The sequence below is a fragment of the Furipterus horrens genome, unplaced genomic scaffold (genome assembly GCF_987537825.1).
Source record: "Furipterus horrens unplaced genomic scaffold, mFurHor1.1.pri manual_scaffold_3, whole genome shotgun sequence".
NCBI classification, from domain to species: Eukaryota; Metazoa; Chordata; class Mammalia; order Chiroptera; family Furipteridae; genus Furipterus; species Furipterus horrens.
Window position 1 is genome coordinate 166,308,433 of NW_028327173.1, and position 12,287 is coordinate 166,320,719.

General features: G+C 43.6%; 1 long non-coding RNA gene and 1 pseudogene across 1 annotated transcript in view; one reads left to right on the forward strand and one right to left on the reverse strand.

Moving 5' to 3' along the window:
* Nucleotides 1-10,731, forward strand: part of LOC150016607 (uncharacterized) — a 35,126-nt gene extending 24,395 nt beyond the window's left edge. Inside the window, exons 3-4 of the long non-coding RNA XR_016509801.1 lie at nt 4,982-5,095; nt 10,554-10,731. This is a non-coding gene — a long non-coding RNA (uncharacterized LOC150016607). The remainder of the gene's footprint in view (nt 1-4,981; nt 5,096-10,553) is intronic.
* Nucleotides 3,802-4,483, reverse strand: LOC150016608 (glutathione S-transferase P pseudogene; annotated as a pseudogene).
* Nucleotides 10,732-12,287: the final 1,556 nt, after the last annotated feature.

Sequence of the window (12,287 nt, forward strand, 5' to 3'; positions counted from 1 at the left end):
TCTCACCTTTTCTCCACATTGAGAAGTTCTACTGATTCATCAAGGCTCAGGACAAAAGTCATCATTTTTATGACATCTTCTCAAGTTCATCCCATTGGTGTAAATCATTCCTTCCCGGATGTTCCCTATAAGCACTTACCTGTCAGGTTTGTCTTATAGTTTGTTGTTAGTTATCTAACTGTCCCATTATATAGAGCGGTGACCTCCAGGAGAGCAAGAACTGTGCTTTATTCATCTCTATCTCTGCAGCAATTGCAGAGATTCTTCACACATAGTAGACACTCAATAAATGTTTAGTTATCAGATTAAATGGTAAAGATCACAAATTATAGGAAAAAGAAGTCATTAATAAGGAAGAAGTAATGTTCTTGCCTAATCTTGATTCCAGTATGATCGAATATGAATTTGCAGAGCTGTGGTTATCTTTATTAATACTCAACAACATGCAAATAGGAATGAGAACAGACACTGTAAACTCCTAGTCACTCTCTTTATGATCTGATAAATCCTTTGAATGCTGTTATAACAGGTATTCAACCTCTGCAATGCTGACCATCTGTTTAGAACAAAATGTACCTGCAAAGTCTAACATATAGGGGCAATGGTGGGAGTTAGCATGTGGCCAGACATTCCTAGGTTTCTCCTCCTCAATAATGTCCTAGTTATACTGTTAGGTGGGTTAGGTGGGTGACTACACACAGCCCTTGAAATGTACCTATTTAAAGGTGAAAATAATTAGACAAATGGAAATTTCTTCTGAAAATATTTCCTTTACTTTCAAAAAACTTTATTATTCAGTTACAGCTGACATTCAGTATTATTTTATATTTTATAGAAATTTCCAGTAAGTCAGATAGATTGTTTATATTGTGAAAGAGACAAAAAAGATAAATGAAGAAACTGAAGTAAAATTAATAATGTTTACAGTATCCCTTTTCTTTGAATGACATATAGCAGTTTCTTCTGTGTTTATTCCTTTTGCAGCCCTGGGCAATAACTAAATAAAACATTATTATCATTTTGGTAAAAGCTGAAATAAGGAGGAATTCAATTAAATCAATTTGCTTCAGTAAATTGTTGCAGTAACAGCCTTCAATTTATTCATACCTCCGTGTATCCACAACCTTGGGTAATACCGTTCACACTGACTGCAGTCGTGGCCATGTGACTTGCTTTGACCCATGGGACTGGAGCAAACGTGACAAAAGCAGAAATGTAAAAGTGCTTGCATATTGCAGCATGGTGAGATTGCCACGTGAAGCCCAGGTTAGCCTGCTAGAGAATGAGGGGTCACATGAAGCAGAGACAAGCCATCCCTGCTGAGTTCCCCTCGACCACCTGCGGGTCAACCTGCAGGTATGTGAGGCCAGCCAACCCCACATGAGTGACCTACAGACCTCAGAGTTCTGCCACACCAACCTAGATCAGAACTGTCCAAATGACTCACAAAATCATGAGAAATAATATTTGTTGTTTTAAGCCACTAAGTTTTGAGGTGGTTTGTGACACACTGAAACCTAATTGTACATTCCCCAGAGTCTAGAGGTCCTAATCAACAAATTCATGTTCAATTGCTGCTACTCCTCTTCTAGTCAAAGGTGAGGTTGAGACATGCAAGTATATTGGTTTGTATCTTAAGTGTAATCAAGGCTCTTCTTGAATTCCTCAAGGGCAAAGGCCATGACTTGACCTTTCCCAGCTAGCTTAGTACATTGCTTTATTCATAAAAGATGCTCAATGCGGGATATTACTTTTCTGAAAAGGAATGAAAGTTTGGTTCTTATGAGGATGTAAGGTAAAGCAACATGTTGTATGTATAATTCAAAATTTATATAGGGCACAGATATCTCTAATTACAAAGAAAGTTTTAAACTGACTATCTTTCCTAAGAGAGAAAACAGAGAGGAAGGAAAAAGCAGGGACCTTGCTTTTGTCCCCATGGCCCAGCCCAGAGTCTTGCAGAGCCGCTGAGCTGAACAGCCTTGGGGAGTACCAATCTCATTGAGGTCTATGTGAACAGTGTCTCCCTGGAGTTGTTCAGTGTAAAGCTTACAGAGCTGTACAAAGTAGTAAATGTTAAATGAATGAACGGCAAGCAAGCAAGCGAGTGTGAGTGCATACACATTATGTTTGCGACATTTAACAGAGTTTTAACTGGGGAAAAAAATCAACCAAATTGGAATGGGTATCCCTATTTAGTGGGCTCCCAGAGCACAAACCACTTTGCTTTTGGTGCAACAAAGTGATAAAATATCAAATAAAATGTGTAGATCAGATATAAATTCAAAGAAGAAAACTACACCAAATGTTGTAGGTTAAAAAATAAAATAAATAATAAACATTCATTTTGGTTAATGGTGACACCTAGTGGTATATCAGATCTGTGGGTTTTCCTTGGAGTAAACTGTTTTCCTTTACACATTAGGGTGTTGGGGTACAGGGGGTGGCGGACCCCTGCTCCCTTCACCGTGAGGTAGTTAAGGTCCACAGGCCTCCCAAGGTCAGCACAGGTGGGACATTGTTCAAGAAGTTAGCCCTCCAGAGGACGTTCCAGGGCTGCTGTCTCTGAGACCCCCGAATAAATGGCAGGGGTGATGGGAAGCTCCCTTCCAGGGGTGCAGGGCCTCTCATTGTCACTTCAGACAGTTGACCTCAGCTGTCTGTGCCTTTCCCCTGTCTCTCTCCTTCCCATCTCCCACCCTCACGTCTTGTAATGTCCTTTTGTGTTTCCATTCTCTCCCCTTCTCCTTTCCCTCTGGCAAGGCCCCAGGGCTCCTCTTCCTTCTCGACTCTTCTCCCTCCCTCCCTCCCTCCCTTCCTTCTTGTCTCTTCTGCTTTCCCTTTCCCTTTGTTTATTCTCTCCCTCGTCTTTATTCTCCTCTGCTCACTGAGGCTGCCAAAGACTGGCAAATCCCAATGCTGCACTGTCTGATAGGGCAACCACTCACCCATGTGGCTATTCCAATTCAAATGAATCAAAGCTAAATGGAATAAAAAAGCCAATCCCTCAGTCACGCTAGTCACATTTCCAGTGCCTAACTGAACCCATGGCTACAGCATTGGACAGCGCAGAGCATGGTCACTTTTGTCGTTGCAGAAAATCCCACAGGAAGGCACTGGCCTGGAGCTTGGTTCACCTACCTCTCCAGTCTTTCACCTTTTTCTTCTCAACACCTCTTCTCTAAGTGGTAGTTCTTGAGACAGTCTGTGCTCTGCCCCCGCCCCCTTCCCTCCTTGCTCACTCCAGTTTATTTGGTGGCTTCTGTTTTCTGTATATTATTATGTAAACTCATTAAGATGACCTTGCCAAGTGAACACAAAAATATATAATCATGCTAGACAGTTTATTTGGGACAGTCCATGATTCACAGCTTCTTGTTTTCCATGATTCGAAACACATCAAAATATTTTTAAACTCAACACATCAACACATCATTTAAAAAAATTATACCCCAGGTCTTTCTCTCTCTATTTTTTTGTTGTTGTTTATTTTTTGCTTTTTTTAATACCTGGGTTTCTATCTTTCTACCTTGTCTTGAGTTAAAATAGCTTTAAAATTAAACAGTACTTTTTTTATTAATGCCTGAAAATATATTTTTTATCTACAGAAGAGCTTTATTTCAACACACAGGAAACTGGTTACAGATTGGTGTCTGACTCAGATGGAATGGATATTTACTTTTTGTTTAATACACTTTCATAGTATTAATTTTTTACCAGATTGGGTGTGTGTATAACCTTGTAAATTACATTGAATTCTAAATTACCTTTTTTTTTCTCTTGGAAATTTTATTGGTCCTGAGGAAAGAGAGGAAGGCAGCCCCAACTCCTGCTCTGAAACCCTCACTGTTTCCCATTGCCATTGATGGGGAGGGTCATGTGCTCCAGGAAGGCCAAGAAGGCCTTGACCTTGGGCTGGGTGCTGAGGCAAGCCGTGTAGGCCAAAAGCAAGAGTATGGAGTCCAGGCAGCCAGGGGCAAGGACGGGTGGTTCAGCAGCAAGTCCAGCAGGTTGTAGTCCACAAAGGAGATCTGATTGTCCACGATGAAGGCCTGGCCCCCTGCTTCTGGGACAGCAGGGTCTCAGAAGGCTTCAGGCGCCCCGCCAGTTCCTCACATTGTCCTCCTTGGGCCGCCTCACAGTTGTTGTAGGTAAGGGTGATGTGTTTGCAGCGAAGGTCCTTCATGCTGTCATTCACCACATGCATAAGGGCTGCCTCCCGCTGTCCCTTCCCACAGCCCAAGGGAGCAGCCCAGGTGTAGCAGGATGGCATTGGGCTGGCACAGAGTAAGGTCTCCATTCTGGAACTTGGGGAGATGCTCACATAGATAGGAGGCCTTGAGTGAGCCTGCAGCTAGAGCTCCGTGGTCACCAACTCCTCCTTCCAGCTCTGTCCCTGGACGGCCAGCAGTGCGTGCATGGCCTCAATGCACCCTGGAACAGGGAAGTGGACAGTGGTGTCAGACAGCATGGTTACGGTGTAGACAAAGGTGGCAGGGGTGGTGGCAGAGCTCAGGCCCAAATTCTACATTACTTTTGAAGCTAAAATAAATGTCAGAACCCTGAAAAGATGAAACCAAAGACAGTCCAGGAAAATGAGCTCTCAGAGGGGAAGTAATTTCTGAATGAGCCACACGGGTTGGGTGATAATACGTCTTTTTAAAGAGATAATTAGGTGGAAGTAGCACTGTATTAACTTTAGAATTACATCCAGTGATGATTTTCCAAGATTCAGGATGCCGTGACCAGTGGCCCCTCCTGACTGTTGATAGAGATTCACATTAGAAAGAGCCTTCCTTTCTTTCCCACTCACGATTAAAGAGTGATGACAGAGAGTCTGCTCCTTAGGTGCTTGCCCCAAAAAGATGGAAAATTTTAGCCGAGAGCGATCCTTTCTTCCAAGGGTACACTCACCCACCTCCCTTTCAACAAAAGCTTGATGAATAAAATAAAAGTTACCATTTCTCCTCCATTTCCTCAGGTCTCCCACGCTCGTCATGGCTGCATGTCCTCCTTGGTACCACTGGGTCTTCAAGAAGAAAGGAGGATGGAAGCTGAGATCTTGCCTGACTTCAGAGCTGCTTTCAGCCCAAAGGTACTTTGAAACTTGGACTTATGTTGCATGTAGAGTAAAGGCTCATGTTTTTTAAAAAGGGACCTGGGGACTGGGCTAGAACCATCATAGCATAAGTAACAGCTAAACTGTCAACTTGAGGAAAAGGGAAACCAAGGCAGGGCACAATAAATTTGGTGTGAGCTGGGATTGGCAGTCAGTGCTCTTGACTTCCCGTAAGACCACATGGCATCCAAACATATAATCATATGCCCAGACAGAACTGTAGCATCTCTGTGTGCATTCATCTAAATAAAGCGCCGCCTGGACCATGCCACCCAGGGGAGTTGGTTTGTGGTTCTTGCCAACTGTGGACTTCTGTGGTGCCAGACTGGCCTAGGGTGGAATCATGGTTCTCCTAAAAGAACAAAGGTTTATGCTTAGGCTTCACGGAACATGCAGGAGTCGGTTTTTAATGAAAGGCTCTCAGGTGCTCTATGCTGGGAAGACACACAGCAGCCCATCCCTTCGGCAGAGGACCAGCGCTGTCCTTACTCCAGGAAGACCGGCCATGGGACGTGGAAATCTCAGGATCATCAATGGTATAGGGCCCTTAAAATGATTCCCGTTTACCCTCCTACTTTATAGAGAGGGAAACTGAGGCCCAAAATGGTTAGGAGGTCACTTGTGACCTTCCCAGGAATATGGAAGATTATAGTGCTGGAGCCTCCCGCCCGGCTCCCCAGCCCATTGATGCTGCTTCCCCTGTGCCATCCTGACCACCCAAAGACCTTTGTGCAGAGATTCTTCCTCCCGTCTCACGGAAGGATATAAGCACCTTCACAATGTTCATTCATTAATGTGATTATTGACACACCAAGGATTGCTCGGTGTGTGTTTCCAGATCAGATTTTAAAGGTACATCTGTGCTAATGCAGTAGCTACTAGCCCATCCAGCTACTGAGCTCTTGAAATGTGACCAGTACAAGTTAACACATGCTATAACTGTAAACTATATGTCATATTTTTAAGATTCGGTATGAAAAAAATGTGAACTGTTTCAGTAATAATTTTATCCTGATTATATATTGAAATGATAATAATTTAGATATATTACATTACAATGTTATTAAAATTACCTTTTCTTTTTACTTTTTAATATGTGGCTGCTAGAGCATTTCAGGTGACCTATGTAGCTCACATTACATTTGTATTGGATAATGCTGAGATACACAATATAAACCCTGACTTCTGCTTTGCAATCTGAGACATCACTTTACAGTGGGCTCTTCTTGTGTATACACATGTAATATATTAATACTTGCACTGGAAGGAGGGAGGGGGAGAGGGGAGAAGAGGTAAGCAGGGCAGGTGACTTTGTGCATGCTCTGAGTGTGAAATGGGGCATAATGATTCTACTGTCCACTTGAGTGGTCCCGATTCCTGTACTTGACTCTCCTAGGGTGAGTATCCCCCTTTCGCAAAAGTAGAGTCCAGTGCTTTACCACCTGCATCAACACAAATAAACCTCAAAAATCTGACATTGAACAAAGAAAGCAAATTGTAGGTGTATACAGATGCTTCACTTTACAGAAAATTGCAAAGCCGCAAAGCTATATGTTAAATATGGATATTCATGGGAATGGTAAACACCAGTTAGGGACAGTGATTCTCTCTAGGGAGGGATGGAGGAGAACATGGCTGGGGAGGGGATTTCATTGCATTTAGCATATTCTTTCTTTAACTAGGTGGTGGCGTGTGCTGTTTGATATTTATTTTCTACCCTTTGTGTAGACTGGACATATTTCATAATAAAAGTGCTTTAAGGTGCATACTTTTCACTCAGTGATTAGGGCGAAATGTATTTTTGATGTACGCATGTCTTATTTGCCAAGTATTGCTATTGCAAATTCCTAGACTGTCTACTATTTATCCTCTTAAAAGCTCATGTTTAATCTGCACCCCGCATGTGGGGGACACCCAAAGAAAGCAATTGTCCATAAGGTCTAAGCAACTACTTTGTCTTTAAAATGTTTATATTATGGATTTACAGACCTTATCCTCAATGTGTGAGACTGTATTCAGTTAAAGCAGTGGTTCTCAACTTTCCTAATGCTGCGACCCTTTAATACAGTTCCTCATGTTGTGGTGACCCCCAACCATAAAATTATTTTTGTTGCTACTTCATAACTGTAATTTTGCTACTGTTATGAATCATAATGTAAATATCTGATATGCAGGATGTATTTTCATTGTTACAAATTGAACATAACTAAAGCATAGTGATTAATCACAAAAACAATATGTAATTATATGTGTGTTTTCCGATGATCTTAGGCGATCCCTGTGAAAGGGTCATTCGACCCCCAAAGGGGTCATGACCCACAGGTTGAGAACCGCTGAGTTAAAGAAACCATGTCCTAGAAATGATTTATACACGCAAGTATCAGGAAAAGTCACTGATAAAAAGGAGTGTGACTTTCTTAAGGAGAAAATGACTGGTGACCACAGCGATTCAAAGAGCATGAAGTAAAATCAGGCTGAAAACAAGGGGGCGGGGGGGGCGTATATACATATATATAAAAGCCAGGTGAGAAAAGTCTGAGTTGCAGGCTGCAAAAAAGGAAATACCTGTACATGCAAGAATTTGCCTCCTCCCACCTCACCAGAATGCTGGAAAACGTTCACTTACCTTCTGAAAATTAGAAAAAGAAAAGGAAAAAGGAAAAGGAAGGCTTCATCATCCTGGACAAACAGCCAAAAGGGGGATGTTTAGAATGAGTTGCAAGGTCTGTTGGGCAGGATCCTGCTATGGCTGCTTTGAGGTCCTGACCGACGCTCACTGGCTATTTGACCTTGCGTAAGTCATCTAAATAGCTCTGAACTTGAAGTATGTTTCTATAAAATAGGAGCGTAAGATGAGGTGCATAGGATGACTGGCGCTCAATAAAACCTGGGTACTTAGAAATCGTTTTTTGGCAAATTCCCATTATTCTCTTTGAGAGGGATGAGCTTCTGCCATTTTATCACATTTCCTGGCCCCTCACCAGCCCTGATATTTAGGCTCATTCAAGACAGACCCTGACTGAGGCTCAGCAGTTCTAGGGCTCCCAGTAGGCATGGCAGATAGTTTTCCTTCTGGCCGGCATCCAGTTGGTCCCAACAGGCACACCTCGGCAACGCTTCAATTTTTAAACATCTCGTCGTCTTCCGAGGCAAAGGCGAATGCTTCCCAAGAGCCTCAGTAGATTCCCAAGTGTTGCCTGCATTGCTGTATCTATGTTTCTCTCCAAATGCAAAATGCCAACTTTTTAAAATGTGGATTTCCCTTCCCAGGAAGCCTTTGAAAATAACATAGCTGTACTTGACTTGGGGTGGTGAACACACAACACAGTGTACAGGTGATGTGTTGTGGCACCATGTGCCTGAAACCTGTATAATTTTGTTAACCAGTGTCACCCCAATAAATTCAATAAAAAGGGAATAAATCAATTAATAAATAATAAATAAAATAGTTATCTATTTATCTGAGTGCTTTTTGCCAAGAGATAAGAGCATGGCGAAAGTGATCTGTTGAGTTTTATTTTTAATCATAATATAACCCTTAGCAGTGGTTGAATTCACTTAATAAACACTTATTGACCATTTACTATATGCCAGGCAAATTCCAGTGCTCAGGTGAGACAGGGAAAAGTAAAACAGAGTCCTTGCTCTTGAAGAGTTTTATGGTCCAAAGGGGGCTAAAGCTAGTACACTAGAATAATTACATTCAAGGCATCATGTAATAAGGACCACAAAACAGATAGGAACGAGGTGAATCAGGGGGGTTGACGGAAGGGTAGCATTTACTGTAGGAAACTTTTATTACATCAACAACATTCTAATAAAAATCATACCCTATTAAGTAGTGATTTTCCTAGCTCTGTGTTCTTACACATCCTTATTCATATATTTACGTGCTCTCCTAAGCATTATAAGCATTTCCTTTTACTAAATAGTTTTCATCATAATTTCCATCTGTTATTGAGTGTAATTTCCTTTACAGTCCCCTGTTGTGTGATAATTGGGCTATTTCCAATTTTTTTCAGTTATAATTTATGGTATAAGGGGTATCTTTATGCATGTAGCTTGTTTCTTCTTTAATATCCTTTTCTTTACCTTTGCTCTGCACAGTAAGATTGTTGGGGATCAAAGGCATAAATGTCTCCTGAAATATAGTGCTCCATGGTTCCTCCGCAAAGGGTTGGGCCCATTTATAACTAGCAATAGCAAAACTGGGTCAGCATTGGATGTGTTTTTTTGTTTTTTCAATCTGTTCATTTCATAACTATGTATGATGCTTTGTTATTATTTTAATATACATTTCTTGATAAATATGTTTCCAAAATCCTTCCTAGTTGTACCTCTTCCATGACTTACCTATTCAGGTCAGAGAAGCAGGATTTTCACGGGCCCAGAACCAGAGAACGGGCGCTTCATGGGGAGCAAATGGTTTGTCAGACACAGAGGGAAGAGAATGCTGCATAAGAAGGAACATAGACCTTTTTGGCTGGGATGTAGGGGACACAAAAAAGAGAATTGATGCCCTGGCCGGGTGGCTCAGCCAATTAGAGCATCATCCCATACACCAAAAGACTGTGGGTTTGATTCCCAGTCAGGGCACATGCCTAGGTCGCAGGTTCGATCCCCGGTGGGGTGCATATGGGAGGAGGCAACTGATCAATGTTTCTCTCTTACATCAATGTTTTTTTCTATCTCCCCTTTCTTCTCTCTCCAAAGTCAATAAACATATCCTCAGGTGAGGACTTAAAAAGAAAAAGAGAGAGAGAGAACTGGTGGAGATGAGGCTGGAAAGGAAAGTGGAAGCCAGAATGTGCAAAAGTTTGTTTTGAATCCTATACGGTTTTTAGTTAAACTTGTACAATATGCCTCATAGGAGTGAACAATTGGGATGACCTGTCTCTCTATTTTTTAACTCTGATGAATTCATGGGCCCAGCAACCTAGAACAGTCAGCTCCACAGGCCCATCTCCTCTAGCCAAACTCCTGCCCCTGTCGTTTCCTTTCCACCTGGGGCCTGCAGGTTCCAATGGCCCTGCTCCCCTGGCTCCTGCCTGCACACCTGTTTCACCTCCTCCCGCTCAGTTCCACTCTCCTGCACCGGGGCCCTCCTCTCCTCCCGTGCCCTCCAACATTCTCTCTCCCTGTGTGCCGCAGTTCAGCCTGCTCCTGTGTGCTCCATCCCCCTGATCCAGCCCAGGACGCAACATCAGTCCTGGGCGTTGGATCCCTGGCTCTGCCCTCCCCTGGGCCCAAGAGGGCTAAAAACCACCAGGACTGGGAGGGAGGCATCCACTGTGTGTTTCCTCCTCTATTAGGAAAAAGTGGGGTAGCCAGAATCAGAACTATAGATGAGAGGGGTGTGTTGTCCTTTGAGAAAACACCAGGCCTTGGTTCCTGAGAGCTGCTAAGCCCCAGGGGGTTATTTCTGCCCACACAGAGCTGATAGGCCTTGTGAAGAATCCTGTTTCTTCCTGCACATCCCCCCGTGGAAGCTCCTTGTGCTGCTGAAAGAGCCAAGAGCTGACGAACAGCACTGGGCACTTTCCAGGCTCAGCCTTGGTAACCACAGCGAGGCCTCCGGAAGATGTGGAGAAGACCCTGGACTAGGAGACCCAGGCTGGGTGAGTGAGCCGTGCCAGGCGCGTGTTGCCTCTGCAAACATGGAACACAGTGCATTCTGTAGCATCTTAGGTGACAGTGCTTGCAAGTATGAAAACCCCAGGTGTGGAATGCGGGTCCCTAGACAATGCCCTGGAAGCACTCTCTGACCCCAGGGTTGCACTTCTGACTTCCTATAAGCAGACTCTTTGATAGGAAGCCCCTGGTCCCACGACTTTCTGCTGCGAGTCTTTGGGAAATTTCTTCACTAAGCCTTGGTTTCCTTATCTGTGAAATGAGAATAATAAAATCAATGCAAGGTGTTGTGAGATTAAGTGAGATAATGTGTACAGAGTGCTTAGTGCCTGCAGACACATACTCCATAAATGGTAGTCATGGCAGTTTGGGCTGATTTGGCTGCCCGCCTTTGAACCTCTCTGAGTGCACCAGCCTGAGCACTCATGATGAGGTTGCTGAGCATCTGACCCCAAGCCCTGAGAGGAACCCCCCTCAGGACCTTTCCCTCCAATCAGATCTGCCCACCGGAGCTCCCTTTCAGGCATCTGCAACTCAAAACATGGGTCTCCTGATGCCCACCCATGTTAGGAGCAACTGTCCTCCAGAGCAGGCAGAGGAGAGACAAAACCCCACACTCATGAGCACAAGCACAGCAGCGTCTTTGGGGTGGGGTGGGGTTCCCGGAAGGCGTTGTGGCATCCACCCTGGATAGGGATTTTGAAGAGGGTGGCACAGCCGAGCCCCAGTGGGTGCTGATGGGCTACTTACTGAGCACACAGTGCTCCGCCTCCCTCCCAAAGCTAAAGTCATGTTCTCCAAATGACAGTTTAAGGAATGCTGAGGGTTCTGTCCCCAGGTGCTCTGTGTGGACAAGCGCCGCTGCCTCTGTAGGAGGATGGTGTGGAATTACGTCTGTGGCAGTCCTGTGGAAACACAAAGTGCTGCACAGAGTTGGGGATGGCCGCTGGGATTTCTGGCATAAGCCACATCCCCCACAGCGTCCCTGGCCTTTGAAGACGCTCTGCAGGTAGTGTGTTTTGACATTTAAGCGGATTGCAGAGGTCATCAGCATGGTTTTTCAGCTCTTCCTTTCTTTTCAGACAAGATGGACTAAATCATATCTTCATTAGACTGGAATCTGGTGTCAGCTGTAATGACATCATTCAGATGCTAAGCTTTACCCCACAGTTGCCAGGTGCACAGCTCTAAGGGAATTCTGGCAGCTTTGAAAAGTGGAAAAACAATTGTTTTTGATCCTGGACTACAGTTTGCTCTCATATGGTGGAAAAGCAAGCCCTAACTTGTATTAGCTCGACATTTAAAAACATCTTAGTATTAGTTTTTTATTAGCTATATCCCACCAGACAGTGTAAGACAGATGAAGGGAAAGGGAAAGCTTTGAACATTATCCTAGGGACCAGATGGGAAAACAGGAAAATATTAGCATGTGTTAAGTGCTTTCCTCCACTAGACTCTACCTGCACTCTCATTTTATCCTCACAATAACACAGGGACCTACTGTCACCATTGTTTTTAAAGATTTTATTGATTTATT